The 18,488-nt window shown below is 36.7% G+C and overlaps 1 protein-coding gene and 1 long non-coding RNA gene across 17 annotated transcripts in view; one reads left to right on the forward strand and one right to left on the reverse strand.

Annotated features, from left to right (window-relative positions):
- The window catches only part of PCLO (piccolo presynaptic cytomatrix protein), a 361,820-nt gene that overhangs the window by 269,273 nt on the left and 74,059 nt on the right, over positions 1 to 18,488 (reverse strand). The window lies entirely within an intron of this gene.
- On the forward strand, positions 9,294 to 14,265 carry LOC137849861 (uncharacterized). The gene is made up of 3 exons (XR_011092113.1): positions 9,294 to 9,843; positions 10,482 to 10,548; positions 12,383 to 14,265. It is a non-coding gene; the product is annotated as an uncharacterized lncRNA (long non-coding RNA).

Below are 18,488 nucleotides of genomic sequence, written 5' to 3' on the forward strand. Positions count from 1 at the left end.
CATCTCATTATCTCATGAACCTTGCTAATATTTCCTTATCCCTTGGTAAATTTATTTCACTCAATGGATGAGCATGGTATAAACTTAAATTTTAAGACAACTCCTAGGACTTTGCCAAGGTATACAGAGGCATAAAATGAAATTGGATTTTAATTTAGGTATCAGGCGTACATCCTTTTCTACAAAAGAAGTAGGCATGCTCATCCTAGCTTGCTATAGAGCACACAACATTGACCAGTTCCAAAATGTGAACTAGAACTGTTAAAAAAAATCTGTCACCAGGGAGTTTGTTTTCAAGAAGGTTCTATAGGACATGTTAAGATTTTTCATGTTTTGTGATAAGCAATTATTGCTTATTATCTATCTTCATCATACCTTCTTACTGCTAACAAAATGGGGACTTATGGGTTATGACAGCAACTGGAGAGATTGGAATGCGTGTGTGTTGTGTGGGTTTGCATATGCTGGTTTGTGACCACTAGCAGGGCTAGCTGGTGAGGTAAGTGGCCTGGGAGCCAAACTCTAAAGCAGACACAGCTCTGAGCCAGATGATGGAGAGACCAGGGGTTCTATAAGATGGGTTTGGAAGAACCAGGAGCTCCAAGACACTTCCTGGGGAGACCGTAAAATTTGGGTGTCAACTGAGGGACACATCTCTGTAAAGCAACTGGAGATAAGACAACGTACAGGCCAGATAGTGGGTAGACAGAGTGCCTAATGCCAAACACATGCTGAGCGTTCCTGCCAGCTGGATCTCATGAGAGGTAGCTGCGGCAGGCTCACTTCTATTGGATTACTGGATTTGGCAATCCCAAACACCAAAGGTTTCCTTTTATTTCATATTTCTGAGGCAGAGTAACCATAAAGCAGTACAAGTTCACAGGCCAAAATACTTAGTCAATTTATATAATAAAGCTACAACAGACTTTATGTTTTCTGTTGCATTCCTTAGCAACTCAGCAGTACGTTTGTACAGCAGACCAAAATTTTCATTCAACTCTCCATTATCACATGGAATTGGAATCAAAAAGGAAAAGACCCTTACAACCCTTAAGTCCAACCATCACCAACACTACCAAGTCCGTTACCAAACCATGTCCCTAAGCACCACATCCATGTGTCTCTTAAATATCTCCAGGGATGTTGACTCCACCACCTTCCTGGACAGCCTTTTCTAAAGCCTAACTACCCCTTCCATTAAGAAATTATTTCTGACATCCAATCTAAACTTCCCCGTCACAACTTGAGGTCATTTCCTTGTGTCCTGTCACTTGTCACCCGAGAAAAGAGACCGCCCCCCACCTCACTACAACCTCCTTTCACATAGTTGTAGAGAGTAATCAGGTCTCCCCTTAGCCTACTTTTCTCAAGACTAATCGACCCCAGTTCCTTCAGTTGCTTCTCATAACTCTTGTTTTCTAGTCCCTTCACCAGCTTTATTGATCTCTGCATGCACTTGAGCAACTCAACATCCTTCTTGTAGTGAGGGGCCCAAAATGGAACACAGTTCTTATTCTGATTCTGTATGCACAGAAAATATTAACATACACACAGATATAGACAAGCAAAAAGCAATCCAAAAGGAAGCAAAAGCATTATCAAGAAATTCAAGTATGAAAAGTGCCAATATTTATTCTCCCACGTGCCTGGTGACAGGACGAGGGGGAACAGGCTAAAGTTGGGCCACGGGAGGTTTAGGTTGGATATTAGAAAAAACTTCTTTACTGAAAGGGTTGTTAGGCATTGGAATGGGCTGCCCAGGGAAGTGGTTGAGTCACCACACCTGGAGGTCTTTAAAAGACGTTTAGATGTAGAGCTTAGTGATATGGTTTAGGACTGGTTAGTGTTAGGTCAGAGGTTGGACTAGGTGATCTTGGAGGTCTCTTCCAACCTAGACAATTCTGTGATTCTGTAATATATACTATAATACATATTTTATCCCATATGATTAGTGATGCCTACATATAAATCCTGTAATCTAGTTCACTCGATATCTACTGTGTTCCTTTCACTGACAATTGCAGAAATCTCTTCCACCTTTCTTAATACCAATATATTTTGCAAACTGATAAAGTTATAACCTTAAAATACAGAAACAGTTAATAGAAAATAATGTACAAAAGCATAAAATAGAAAAACAAACATTTCAAAAAACAAACTTCTGCCCACAGAAAAGCTGGGGAAGGACTCTTTATCAGGGAATGTAGTGATAGGACAAGTGGGAATGGCTTTAAACTAAATGAGGGTAGATTAGACATCAGGAAGAAATTCTTTACTTAGAGGTTGGTGAGGCACTGGAACAGGTTGCTCAGAGAAGCTGTGGATGCCCCATCCCTGGAAGTGTTCAAGGCCAGGTTGGATGGAGTCTAGTGGGAGGTATCCTTGTGCATGGTAGGGGGAGTGGAATTAGATGGTCTTTAAGGTGCTTTCCAATCCAAACCATTCTATGATTCTATGAAAAGGGAAAAAATCCTAGATTTTGTTTCAATACTGATTTTATTTTTAGTGTTGACAGATGAATATACAAAAAATCCCATTGTATAGGGGCTTCTATACCTCACTAGATTTAAAATCTGGGAAATAATATTTTACAGTTTGAGAAGAATCTTAAAATTTATGACAAAAGTAAAAAAAATGTATTTGACTTAGTCACAAATTATCTAAATATCTAATATTGGTAAGATCTTATCTGAATCCAAGTCATCTTCAAAACATTTAGACATAGGAACATCACTTGCATAAGTTGTTCAATCACACATTTTTTGTAAGGTCAACACTATCACACAGCAAGTTATATAAAATGTGACTTGTGTTCAGAATCAACAAGCTAAAAAAACAAGTCATTTATTTTTGAAATTGCATTTAAAAAATCTGTACCGGGTAAAACTGAGCTACAGTTGTATCTCACGTATGACAGAGCCCTCAAATGATTCACTGATGCTGGAAACATATAAAAGCCATTGTGTGGCTTTAATTTAAATAACATTCCACTACACCTTAGCTCAGAGCATGAAATATCCTCGTCTAGGAATAAGGATGTGCAATGACTTACTTGATCTAGATATTGTACTAGTTACAACACAATACAGGTTATAGCACAGTTATTGAGACACAGCACACTGAAATCAATGCTACGAGCCAAATTTTAAATCTCAGTAAATCAATGGTAACCTTCACTATGAAATCTTCAATTCTGGAACACTGGTGTGGACCTACTGATCTCTTGTGGGTGGCAACTGAGCCTCAACAACTCAACAAGTTTGGCTTCATCCTGGTTTTGCACCCAAATCACTGTTTCAAAATGTGCTGGTTAAATAAATGATATAACTAATTTCTTCTTCCTAAAAGTTTAAAAATACTGAATCCATTAGTATTATGGATATTTCCTGGCAAATTCTTATACTTTGAGTAACAACAACAACAAAAAGCTGTTTGTATTTTTTTTCTACACAATAGTACTCATACTTTGTTGTTTTGGGGGACAAGCTAGTCACAACAACAATTATTTTGGTTTTGCCTTCAAATATGTATGTGCAATACAATATGCAAATATATGTCATTCTGAAAGAAATTACTATGTGCTGTTTTTATAGCTCTTTAATTTCATATCTAAGGTAATTAGAAACAAGTTTTTGCTGTTTATATCATCAGAACTCTGGCAAAGTGGAATTTATCAACTTTTTCTTGTGAAGCATAAGAAATACAATCAGCTAGGTGAGGTTGTTCACAGAAAGTCATAAAGAAGTATTTGAAAACTTCATTTGAAAACAGAAACAATATTCAAGACTACAAGTGACTGACAACAGCACTTACCTTTCTCCCCAGTACTACTTTTAAAAGTATCTGGCAATGGCACGCATTAAGGAAAATCTATATTAAATGGTGCAGTGATGTCCAGCTCTGGGTATATATATTTATGGATATATGCACTGTAAGATGGCTGTGCATGCAACCCATAATAACTGGTTTCAAAATTGTAAACCCTGAAACATTTTCTGCAAGATATATTAATGATACTGTTCTAGATTTTAATTTTCAGGCTTCATTTTTCCACCGTCTATTTCTCAAATCCAAAATACCATAATTTAAGGAGGAGGGAAGACATCAAGCACATCAGATCATTCTTGCAACACACTGATGGCTCCACAGAGAAATGTCTTCAATCTAGAATAAAAAAGTCTATTCTCAAAAAGTGTATTCTCAAAATGTAAAGCCTAAAAAAATGGAGAAGGAACAAATTGGGCCAGTTCTTTATTACCCTCTAAATGCAAAAGTATATAGCCCTAATAAATCCCCTCTCTTCACACTTCTGTCATAAGAGTCAGGAAAAAAAAAAAAAAAGTAAACAAAGAAACAAAACTTCTGTTAAGTACAAATGAACATTGTAAAATATTCAAGAAAGAAGTGAAATTCTTCCCAGTTTTCTCCTGTAGTGTACCTTTACTAGTAAAGAAGTCACTTCTGAGGCTGCATTCATTTGCATCATTTCGTGTGAAAATAATATAAAATGTAATTATTATCTGTAAAAGTTGTAGCATCTTTCAAATCTTATGGATGTTTTACACCTCAGCTATTATAGTATTCTAGTAATTCTAGTAATCTGAGTCACCATAATCAAAAAGGCAAAAAGTGACCACGTTGCAAAATCCATTGTGAAGTGGTGTGAAGCTGAGTGGTTTGGGCTTAGGTTTTAGGTACAGTTTAGAGTTATTTAGTGAATCTCATACTCATGAGTTAAAGGCTCATCCTGTGAGTTCTCTATTTTCTGAGCTCCCAGTGAAATCAATCTGATCCTGCACACAGTCAGCTTATGTGGGGATGGGATGCCTGAGAATTTCACATTAGAACTGGAGGGAAAATAATAAGCATGACATCTCTGAAGCAAAATTGCAGAATTTTCCATAACTCAAGTTAAAGTTAAAAATATCCCTTTCTTAGGAGCCTAATTATAGCAAATGATCTTTTCCAAACAAGCTCACACAGAAAACCATAAAGACACTACAAAGCATTCTTTACTAGATTAACCTTCTCTCTCTCAGCAATTGTGTTTCTGTGGAATCTATTTCACTAGATTAATCTCCTTGGTTGTGCTCTTTAAAGTGCTCACAGGATCACCAATCTCATTGCCAGGCTACTATAATTGAGTAATTCATATCAGCACTGCAACATCTGCCAGTCCTGTATTCCTGCCTACTGCTAATGTAACAGTTTAAAGGTCAGCAGCACAACCTGAACGACAGACTCGTGACCTTAAAAGAAAGCATAAATCCACCAGAAGAAACGAAAATGGAAGTCTCCATGTTATATCACATGCAGAAACCTTCTTTTATGCGCTTCTAGAAATTGGTCAGTTTTATGCTGAGTTGCTCAACTTCAACTGTTCTCAGAGGAAGATCAAATTTGACCTAATTTACCATCTTCTATCAGGCACTACCTCTGCTCGGTGTGTAAATGCAAACAGAACAGGTCCCACTACTTTAAATCAGGCATTCCAGGCATAAGTTATCACGACAGCTTATTTTACCCAGAAGTGTAATTACAGAATCTCAAAGATGCCAACTAAGAGGAAAAAAGCTGCATAGCTAAACAGATGTTTGTGCATCTTGTTAAAAAAAATAAAAAAATAAAAAAAATCCTCATGCTTGCAGAATCAAACAGGATGGAGAGAAAGACAAATCAAAGGAAAGCAGGTCATGTCCATGCAAATATGGGCATCTTCTGCACCACAGGACTTTATAGTGCTGTGCTGCTCAGACAGCACCCTGAGCTAAGTAAAAACCTGCTGAATATCACAGAGACTTTTGTCTCCAGTGAACAGTGCCCTAAAATGTTGCTGGGTCTCTGTCATGAAAGGTTCCAGTGCCTGGCGGGAACACTAACCTCATTTGTCCACCTATTCAGTAGAAAACATAATGCTACAGTGTTCTTGTCTCCCGCACTAAGGTCTGCAGATGTTTGTAAAGCATCTGTCAGGACAGGATACAGTGTCATTCTTACTGTCACCTAACCAAATTTGCTTCATGGCCAGACTAAACCACAGGTGTAAAACTAAAATACAACCACAGATATAGTGACAGCATGTCCAACTATTACCAATTTACACTACTGTAGACATTATTCATAAAAGATGGTGAACATATAACCTACAACTCTGAAGTTTCACCCCAGTGAAAATCCTGAACTAAATTCATGGCATAGAGAGTTGGTGATCTTGATTCAAGAAAAACTTCATTAAAACACTGAGAAGCACTTATGCACCCGATGCTGCTACCATGATCTACACTTCACCCACAGGTCTGAGCTTCTTACTCTGTTACCCTGTGATGCTGTCTGGTGGAGAAAGGAGTTTGAAAAATGTCTCTAGGATGGGTTGACAGACACTCCTAGATCTGCATAAAGCAATTTATTTTCTTGCTCTCCTGATTCTTCATCTTGAAGTGAAGGACTATTGACTTTCCCCAAATCAGCTTCCCCCCCTCCCCACCCCTCCGAGGCAATACATATTATTAGCCTCATTTTGACAGCTATAAAGTTAGTCTTCCCACCTCCTCGCAAAAGAAAAGGTATCAGTGACTCTACAGGGTGACACAGAGAAGGAGCTTATTTTGGATCCTCTGACTCTTCCTACACTAGATGCGCAGAATCAAGTAGTTTTAAATAGATAGGTGCTTCAAAAACTCAAGAGACATATAATGTATGTGACGGTGCAGGGGTATGTGAGAGAGCATATATCTGAGAAACACTACCCTGAATCTTGTAACATCCATGATTCATTCAAATGGGGCACATCACACAGCACCCATCAATGTCCTGCACTGTCAAGCTAGATAACAAGTACTGAATGTCCTCTTCACCTTTCATCACAAATATAACCCCTTGTTTCTTTTCCTCACAGTTCCTTATTTCCTCTTGGATGAGGCTCAACCAGAATTTTTTTTTTTTTCAAAAATTTCGGTTTCAGCAAGATTTATTTCTTTATTACTAAGTCTGTGATAAGGACATGCATATATACACACGAGACATACAGCAGCAGTAATAGAATAAAGGACTGTGGGTGTTTCTGATGCAGTCCTTGAAATCTGCCCATTACAACATCTGGAAAGCCTTAAGTACGGAAGAGAGCTGCAGAATGTAAATCCATTTATGTCATTAGGGTTTAAGAGTGTGTAAACACCATATCATAAAAGGTTGTAATATACAGCTGACAGCTTGTGTAAAGACTGTGGCTATCTAATATTTCCTCCCAATTAAAGTTCGGCTGCATGCACAAATCAATGTAATGCTTTTAATGTACCAATGTTTCAACACTTCAGAAAGAAATGAGAAACGTTAAAGAAAACTGTAACTCTAAGAAGTCTTACTACAGTTGACTTAATGGCTTCCTTTTCCTTAACATCTAAATAAAGCAGAACATTTACACCTAAAAAGTCACTGTTTTCATCAATAATGCCAGTGCCTTTCAATACTCCCTGCCTTCATTTTTCCAGGTGAATGTGAGCTCATTCCATTGTTTGCAGATTGAAGTTTGACAGACCATTCTCAATCAATAGTCCTGCTCTTCATACAGACTCTATTTGGCAACAGCACAGTTCTGCTGCCAGCAAAACACTTAAAACCAAGCCACAGTATCTATGAAACAACAAAACACTTCTTACACTATGAATATACTTACTTCCATCTCTTGCCAAAGGGCAAGACTTTCTAGATAGCTACAACAGCAAGGTTTGTGGCTAAGGTCGTATCTGTGTTATGAAAACAAAGAAACACCAGCTGACTTATAAAGCAATTTTCAAACTGATATCTGAATGACCTTTATGTGAATTATGCCTGGAACTGGGACCAGTCAGATATTTCACCATACTATTTTCAGATTTGCAGTAATACTGCTGCATTTCACCTTGCGGTGCTGGTTTATTCTGGGGTTTCAGTGCATTGCCCCTTACTGGGCTGTAATCATGCCATGAAGTGCCCACTGATGCTGGGTGACACTACAGGACTACACTACTTGCCTCACTTGTCAAGGTGACAGTCTGATCTGGTAAACTGGCTTAGTCACAACCTTGTGACAACTAGAAAACATATCCTCATTCAGAGTCCTGCTTAAGAAGAGGCCTTTTTAGTTTAGAAAATTTCCCATAGCCAAGTCAATTAACTTGAACTGCTCTGAAGATTTTACTATGTTAGAGACTTACAGTGTTATTCTAACATTGTCATGGGGATTCTGTAAGCATTTCACAGTTCCTGCAAGACCTATGTTGAGTATTTTTCCATCTTTTAGTGCACTGACTATTTATGGCTTTCTCTTAGGAGTATTTTGTTTCCATTGCTGCACATCATAGACACTGCAACAGCAACAGGAGGATTCTCTTGTTTTTAACATTATTACAATTTTAAGATTTTAGGTATCCTTTCTGATGTGCATCACCAAACTTCTCTCAGTCATCTAGCAATCGCAGCTTTTCCTTATTCCAGAGAGGCATACGAGAATAGGAGGACCAAGAACTACATAATCGCAGCCTCCAGCAATACAGACTGGTTTCACTGGCTTTCACAGCACAATCCCTAGTCCACAGCATCAACTGTGGGCAATCTATCTCACGAAAAAGGTGGTGACACAACAGGGTGGGGAGAAATTAAAACTGTAACTCAAGTTGTGCTTCCCTCCCTGTACATCTCTGTTGGTGCTTAGACTGTCATGGCATTTTAACTAGTTGCCTGAAAGTTCCCTCTGGTTACCTTCAGTCATGTGAAATGTTCAAAGAGCTTGTCCTTGGGCAGCAGATGGTTCTGTTCCACCTGAAGTGCCAGGGTGACTGAGGCTTAGGTGGATAACTATTTTCCTCTCAGAGGAGTAAACAGTGGTAGCCATAGTGGTATTTTACACATCAAAGGGATCACAACATTTAGCAAAGGATTCAAAAACTGGTTCTAGAACCTCCTGAGCCTACTGTCTCCCAAATCCAGCAGAATATCCCAGACACAGGCACACAAGAGGAGGAAAAACCTCTGGTTTCTTAAGGCATTTCAGATTGACTTTTTTAGTGATTTCCTGGGCTTCTCCCAGATTGCTCTGTGACTGTTTATCACATTACTGTGTCTTGCCCTTTATTGAAAAGTCATCAGCAAGGAACATAGTATTATATTCAAAACCTCATAATGAGCAAAATAGAATACACCATAAAGAGGGAAAGATAAAAATTTACTGATAATTAGTGATAATTTACTGATAATTACTAATGATAATTACTAATGACAATTTACCAATAATTAATGTTTGAATAGTCCAAAATATTTATTGATAAGTAATTAATACAATAAAACCCATTAATATTAGTTATACCAAATTTTCCTAGGATCTAACATTTTTATTTTACATTGCACTCACTCTTCCCATATTCCTTCTTCTCTTATTCCTAGGGCTGACAGTTACTATCTTCCTCCACTAGGAAAAGGGGGAACTACAACAAGGTGAAAGAAGAAATTACAAGTTGTGAGCAACCTGAGAACACTGCTGGGAGTATGATGTTCACAGAGGTGGGAGTTTCTTCCTTTTCTATCCTGTGCTATATTTGGAACTATATCTGTGTTTTCTTAGCATATGCTGTCTCCTTCTCGCTGCTTCCCTGCTAAATTCAGTCAGCTGCCTGCCCCAGCTGGCACCACTGAGTGCTGCTCCAAAGGCAGTGACTCCCCATCTCTGCCAGACCTTTGCTGTTCGTGGGGTTCACAGCTTCAGCTCATATACAGTGACACTACAGTCACTTGGCCACTTGGGGATTGCTGAAACAAGCTGAAACTGTGCCAAGACAAACTCAGACACATCCTGACACCATACTCTGTCAGGTCAGCTCAAAGCCTTTGGCCTTTTACCAGTAACAGAAATAAACATGTTTTCTGAGCTATGGTAGCAAATGTTCTGACATTTTCCCCTTCCTTTACCTTTTCCTTTTTCTACTTAGCTGATAATCTCTGTTTGATAACTGTAGCTGCCTACCAGTTCTGGATACAAGATCTATCTATGCTGTGTTTGCTTCCCTTCATGATTTGTAAATGACAGAAATTTGAAGAAGACAGCAGGGAGTCTAGCAGGGAAGCTCTGTCTGCATTAAGGAAACAAATAATGTATTTTTGCAGAAAGGACAAAATGCTCTATCAGATGTTCCTTTCTTCCCACTACTGGGCAGATGTGGCAGAAAATATGGGCAGACAGTTTTAATTATAGCCATGCCCATGCTGAAAATTATTTCCTTAGTTCGTATTTTGAGCTTGACAAAAGATTGCAAGAGGAACTTGATCATCTGTTTTGTGTTGAAAGTCCAGTTTTGTATCTTTGTAACAATCTTCTCCAAATTATTATTTTTTTTAATTTCAAAATGTACCTGGTATAGTATTGTCTTTCTTCCGTTGAAATCACTGATGGAACAGTGAAGAGTATCTTCTATAACATATGAAGATGCATTAACTGATTTCTGTCTTTATAGAGACTTACACCTTTAAGAGGGTTATAAATGGCTTACGAAGATTTTTCTACAATGTGGCAAATACTAGGTAATGCAAATAGTATTATATTAATAGCATACAAAATTAATCACGAAAGTCTGGCACCATCATTCCTTTTGTCACCCGCATTATTTTAAAATGCAGCAATTCTTATAGCAATTCTTATAGCATTGATGCACAAAATTCTCTAATTTTCATTTTATCCGAATTCTGTAAGTGTAGGAACATAGATTTCTCTGTAGATATCTACAACTACCATCTAGTCTCATAAAAATGGTTTTATTCAATGAAAAATAATATTGAAATGATCCACTGCTTTATTAGTGATAATTAGAAAAAAATAAGTTGTGTTGCTTTTAAATGACAAAGATAACTGGTTTAGAATTTTGCTAATTTTTGGAAAACTAACTGGAACTTATAAAGTGAGTTTGCTCCAGTGGGCCTTGATATTTTAACATTAGAAATTGCAGAGGACCTCAGGTAAACATTAATATTGTTTGATTTTTATTTGATCATATCCGTATGATTGTATCTAGAGTTCCTAGAACAATTAAGTATCAATCTAGCTGCTTCATTTTTAACAGAAAAGCTTCCTATAGACATATTTCCACTTAACATGACAGAAAGAAATAACTGACTACATTCACATCTTGAAAATATTAACTGCACTTTGAAGAATGGCTAGCAAACAGCAAAGCAGTGCTGAAGGATCAACAAAACTCCAGTCTTCCTAAATGAGACACTTGTCAGCTGTTGCCACTTTTCTCTGCTTAATTTAGCAAGAATTGTTATTTCAGGATGTGATGATTGCTGTAAAGTGGTTTATTATTTAAATCATTGTGGAGTTTGAATAAAATGCTCAAAATCTGGAGACCATATATTCTCTGGATACGTACATAGTTTCAGATGTTTGTGAATCACAAATAAGCAACAGAGACTGACACTAACTTGTGAACAGGTTGTGAATGCCAGAGTGAACTTCAGAAGATGCTCAAAACACCAATGAAGATCCTAGTTCTCAAATTTCTCTAACATTCCTTGCAATTTCCCAGTAAAAATCCAATCAAGGTTTTAATCTACTGCCTAAAGCTGTGGCTTCAGAATATGGGTGGGGAAGAGAACTCTGCCACCCCTCTGAAATACAACCACAGCAGCTGGACCTTGCTGCCAGCAGTTCTTGTTCCTGTTGATTTATATTCATGGAGTTCAACAGTAGAAAGCTTTACACTTAAATGGGCAATTAGGAAAATCCAGACGTTACCTTGGATTTGGGCAGTGAAAAATTAAACATGGAAACCACGGCTATTTAAGAACTGTACACTATTTATTTTATTTATTTATTTATTTATTTTCTTCTGTTGCATTGGAAGGAGAAATTTAAATTCCACTTTTTGGAAAAAAAAAAAAGACTTCGCCTTTTAATCACTATTTATGGGATTCATCCCATACTCCACACTTAGTATTTTATGTATATGGAATAGTTATTTATATTCCAGAACATGTTTAGTTGATTCTTCATGGGGACACACTGTACTCAGGGTGTTCTCAGACCCCAGGAACAAGGGCTGCACTCTACCGCATGGCCACAGCAGAGCTGTCTCCCCACAGGCTGTCTACCCTCCTATGTTTCAGCATGCTGAGACCGAACAAGCCCTCCAGACTGAACATGCCTAAATATTCACTTTTGTTTATGGGTCCATCCTCTGAACAGAGGGGCTGGATGCCCTGGCATCATATGGTGATAAGATTTTATTTATATAATCCATCACTAAAAGGGAAGTATTTTTCTTTGTATGATGAACTCTGTTCATTATGCCTCCAAACTAAGATCATTAAATTTCTGTTAAAAAAATAAATAAATCCCACTCTCTAATCCTCACAGGCACTCTGTGTGGCAGGGCCGGCATGATGGACTACACTGCACCTACAGGATCTGCAATCTGCACACCACTGGTGTGGTTCTCCAAGATGCTGGTGGCAGAGAAACCTCTTCTGTTTAGTTTAGCACTTGTTTAGTAACCACCTTTTCCCAAACACTGACTATTGCCAACCTAACTAGATAATTAATGTAGGAATTATCTTTTGCCTCCAGCATTCAACAAACAGCCCCAAAATGATGAAATACTACTGCATCACTGATATTGTTCACTTCTGCTAGTATGTGAATATTTTTTTCCTACAGCCATTACACCTCACTTAAATTTCAAAACAAGGCTAAGAACATTCATATTTATAAACAAAAAGCCAAGTATACTAGTAGTTCAGGAGTTGTTAGTTTTCTTCAAATTTACAGAAAATACACTCTTTTCTACAGTGGGATATATTCTGATCCTTTCTTTTCAGGAATTCAGCTAGCAGAAACAAGCAATGACTCTGTTTTGTGTGTACATTGCTTTGTTGCTGAGCGAACCAGCCTCCTACATACAAAGAATTACAGAAAGTGGCATTTTCTTATCTAAGTGCAGATGGATACAAGGCAGGTATCTACATCCCAGTCAGCCATTTAAATTTCTATTACAACAAACAGAGACCTAGGACTCACTGCAGTGTCCTAACACAGATGTCAACAGAGGACCAGTAGTATGAAACCAGTGCCACCAGAGATGCCCTGAGGCATCTGCATGGTGGCAGATATAATCTGCAAGCCTCTGGATCAGCCTAGAAGCTAGGCAAAATGCCCAAAGGCATCTCAGATAGTATCAGATGTCACTGTTCAGGCAACTGAATCAAGCCCTTAGTCAATGCAGTCAACAAAATTTAGCCCTATCCATCCCACCAAATACAGGTGTCTACTTGAGGAAGACATTGTGTATTGAAGTGGGTACCAAGTGTGCTGACCACTTCCCTGACAGCAAAAGGAACACAGGGGCTCTCTCACACCTTCATTATGCAGCTGAGCTCACCCACAAATGTTCTACGATATTTTGAAAACATGTATGTACATTTATGGAAGAAGGTACCCATGAACACCATAAAACAAAGTGTCTGTTCCTTTCCACACTACAAATAACACAACTGTTCTTATCCATCCCCCATAAAAAGACCCTTATGCATTTCCTTCGAATTCTGGGCAAATTGTAAGTTTGTTTTGTTCACAGAGAGAATTTACATATGTCATTACATGGAAATTATTTGCCATTCTGTTGTTACAGCAGCTGATGATACAGCAAACAATGCTATCAATACAGCCTGATGTCAATATTCTTTTTTTTTTTTTTTTTTTTTATAAAAAACTCAACTCTGTTTTGGTTATTACTTAATTTTAAAGCCACACTTTTAAGTTAAGCTGTTCATGGTACTCTTTGTTAATATCCAACAGGTTTACAAAAATATTCAAAGCTAGTTTCTTTAAAGCACATTTGATCAGCCATGGCATTTTTCATTTTTTCATTTTCATTTTCATTTCATTTTCATTTCATTTTTTCATTGATTTCAGTGACTGAGATTTTTCAGTTTTAGATCAAAATTTTAGAACTGTTAAGACAGCTACAAATTTCTGATAAAAAGGTCATGATGTTTATTTTTTCATTTTAGATACCCAAAACCAGAAGCTTTAATCGCTGTCCCTTTTGAAAATATTTGATTTTATCTATACTGACCCTATTAATTCACATCCTGATAATAAATCCCACCAACAGGCTTTTTCTGTCTCATAAAATATAATCCAATTGGTGTCCACACAACACATTTTTTGAATGATTACCTCATTGCCTCATGACTTTTTTACAGAATTACAGTATCCATCATTTTAGGTTTCCTGTCTTCTGACCACTAAATATTGGTCTAACTGATTTTCTCAGCTGCATTGTATAATTTTGAAAGAATATTAAGGAAAATCATGATAATTAGAAAAAAAAAGAAAACAAAACATAATTCATAGGAAAGAAGTGCAACGATATATATCAGAGCGTCATGAGACTGAATGAAAAACGGCAAATTCAAAATTAAAAATGAATCAGGTTTCTTATTACTATGCTAATATATATATATTTATATATATTTATATTTTTAATAAGAACTCCAAAGGTATAGCAATAAAGTTAACATAGAACTTCATTAGCTAGTTGGAATCGAAAAAGGAATTACTATTTCTAAGGCATAACCTCATCCTTGAAATGAAGAAAAGATACACTTTATATTCAATATATCAGCACTAATGGCAGGAGAATAAAGCTTGAGAGGAATGAAGGAAGGAATGTAGGAAGGATAATATATTAAAAATATATGTTTTAAAATGAGTTCTGTGGCAACATATAGTATTATGAAATATTTTAAATGCAACTGTGACCTTTTTCTCCCCTTCATCTTTCATACAACGTACTCTCAAGATTGGAAAGATAGATGACTGTTTCAAATAAAAAATAGAAATTCCAACACATCTGTATTTTATACCAACACTGGAAAAGGTTTTATTTTCACTGTGATTTGTGAAAAAAAATAATTAAAAAGTAAATAAAAAAAAACAAACAAACCTTTGAAACCTTAGGACTGCAAACACAACAAAACAAACTCACTACTGTGCATGGCAGGGGGTTTGGAACGAGATCATCTTTAAGGTTCCTTCCAATCCAAATCATTCTGTTATTCCATGATTATTCTCTAGGTAAGTTGCCTACTCAGACAATTCCTAACATACATCCTTCTAGATCAAATCTGTTTTGAAATTAAAACTTTATTCTATAATTAAGACACAGCTCTCCTGTCTAGTATTTTCTTGTATTTTTCATTATACTCTTTTGTTTGCTCTTCACAGCACAATGGATCTTCCTGTTTTCCTACAATGGATAGGGAGATGCTCACATCTCCCTAGAGTTAGGGAAATCGTGAATAATGAACAAAGGAAAGTGCAGCTTTATGGTTATTCTAAAACAAACAAACAAACAAAAAAGCAACAAATGAACAAAGAAAAACAAAACCCTAGGGAATATAATTTGTATAATTTATAACAAGTAAACTGTCATAAAGCTATGCCCAAGTGTTTTGGGCATTGCCTGGTTTGGTCCAGCTATTACACCACATATTTTATGAAGTTACTTCTCTAAAGCCAAAAGGATAAGGCTAACATTTGATGTCAGGAATCAAAACATTGCTTGTTTCCCTGGTCATCTACTCTGAATTCCTGTCTGTGGGTAAATCAGACAGTAGATTTTGGCATTAGCAACCAGCTGAACTTCTTTAAGTGGCAGCAGCTGACATATGTAGTTGGTTTGAACTATTTACAATGTGGACCAAGTCCAACATCTGACTGTTTACTCCATCCCACATTATGAATTCCAGAAAATGTTTTTCTATTATTTTGGACTTCCACTAAGAAGTCAGTTTTACGTAATTTGTAAAATGAGGGTGTTGTACTGAAGAAACTCTGAACAGGTGGGATGGCTGTAGTTGACTGTCCTGTGTTGAAGAAAAAAATAAAAAATAAAAAAAAATGTGGTTATTTGTGTTTCTGACAAAAAAAAAAAAAAAAGCATCTGGCTGTTGCCTAATGCCCCCTTATCCAATTTCTTCTGGAAAAGTAAAGATCATGGTGCAAGAAATAAAAAAATGAGGACATGACAAGATGCATTAGAACTGTCTTCCATTCTGCCAGAAGAAAGGAGGTTTGCCATGAATGATGAGCACTTTAGTTCGCAAAGGATAAATGCATTGATCACTTGGAACATGATTTAATAAGTTTTCAGAGCTTGATGATAATACAATGAAGAAATGTCACATCAAATCACTGTAACGCAGTAAAAGGAAATTTAACATTTTGCATAGACTATTATATTCTAGTAAAAAAAAAAATAGTATACTTTTGGGAAGTAGAAAACGGTAACTTTCAAAGAAAGGTAATGTTGGTTCTGAAGAAGATCTTTTGGAGGACCTCTGTACAGAGGATTTGATATTTTTATTAAAGTAGTATGAAGAAAGCTTAAAAAAAATAAAAAGTAAAGATTACAGAAGATGAAGCAACAGCTTTTATAGAAATGTTTTCAAAATAGTAACGTGAACAACTAGTAAGCTGGATTTGACAGCACATACCTAAATGAATAGTCAAAAATGCATCTGAACTTTCAAAGCTAAACTTCATAAAAATAATTAACTCACCCTTGCAATGTTGCGACGCACAAACACATCTTCCATAATTAATACTACTGGCCTTTAAAAGATTAGGTATTTTAGCTGTGGTTGGGGTATTTTATTAATCATTTAACAAATTTGTACTGAGGTTTACAGAGCGTATATATATAGCACAAGCCCAACCTGTGTTTCGCCGTATCTCGATCACTAGATCACTAACATCCTTTCCTTTCTTTCTTTACTTTTCTTTTTTTTTTTTTTTTTTTTTTTAATTAATTCTGAATCAAGATCCCCATTCATTTCTATCATGTGCAAATACATACAATTCACCATCAATGCATTAAGGTGTAGTTTAGGTTGGAATCTCCTTCTGCCTTCATGTCAGTAGGGTCTACATGCAAATCAACAATGGCCAAAGGTGAAGACTGAGGCTACCTAAACCCAGACTCTACAAGGTAGCCGTCTATACCAGCAAGCTCCATTACAGTTAGTGGTAAAAACAGGTTCTTTAAAAGTTGAATTTAATCTTGTCACTGTCACATATTTCCTCCAGGATGAGGTAAACCAGATGAGATGAAGATACATACAATGCATAATACTACAACTGGTAATGCAAATCTCATGAAAAAACTTTATATACCATAAATTACACAAATTGAATTAAATTATGAACATTGTTTGTTTTCCAAATAAAATGTAAGCCTAAATACTGTGATGGGATTTGTACCTAGAAGATTGTGTCATGATAGACATAATACCACTTACAATGCATCCACATCACCCAGTATAAGGAAGACATTGACAAATGGGAGAATATTTACTGGAAGGCCAATGAAATGCTCAGGGCCACCTGCCTTGTGATAGGACTTGTTCAGTCCAGAGAAGAGACATCTTCTGGGAAACCTAACAGCAGCCCCTTCCACAAACGATGAGAAGATTATTACAACTTGGATGACATCAAGACCTCACAGCATTCCATGGAAAGAAAGGAAGAGGTAATGGGGATACACACTGAAAGAAGAGAGGGTATGACTGGATGTAGGGAAAAAAACTTTTTTCACCAGGACTGACAGGAAGTGCCACAGATTGCCCAGACTGGTTGTGCAGTCTCCTTACTTGGAGGCTTTCCAGACCAACTAGATAAAATCTTTCACAGCCTGGTCTGATTTCACAGCTGACCACACTTTAAGCAGGATGTTGAACTAGATGAAACTCTGAGGTTCCTTTCAAATGGAATTATCCTATGATTTTAAGTGGAGAGATTTCACTGTGAAAGGCCTAACACACATATTTCTGGATCCATACAACTGAAGAAGAAACCATATTATAAAAGTCAGTGAAGTCTTAGCTAGGACGTGTTTATGAACCAGACATTTTCAATGCACAACATTTTGACATATAGCCCAGAAATAACTGAGCATCATTATATGTTTTTACAACACATCAACACAGATTCACATAGTGAAATACAGAGAAACATTTTAAGAAACTGCTTTGACATTTTTCGTTATAGATATGCACAGCATGAAAATCTCCTAGACAGTGAATTTTGCTCTTTCTGTGTTTTAGAAATGTCTCCTACGCCTTGTGGACTGCAAGACCAACTCAATCCTTACAGAATATTAGTCCTATAATAAACTGTTACAGAGCTCCCTGCTTTTTAACACAAGATTTCTTAAAACTTCAAATAAATAAATAAAATTAATTCATTTCTATTGTTACAGACCGTAGATCACAGCAATATAAGATCCTATAAATATCACGAGTCTAGACACTTGAGTGCCTCAGTGGCTTGTAACACATTCAATTCTGACAGATTCTCTTGTAGCAAAACCTCCTTCTTGATGCAGGGATGATATATTAGCCCATTAATTACAATCTTAAAAATAATGCTACCCTAAATATCTTCTCTTGCAAACATCTGA

The sequence above is a fragment of the Anas acuta genome, chromosome 1, assembly GCF_963932015.1.
Source record: "Anas acuta chromosome 1, bAnaAcu1.1, whole genome shotgun sequence".
NCBI lineage: Eukaryota > Metazoa > Chordata > Aves > Anseriformes > Anatidae > Anas > Anas acuta.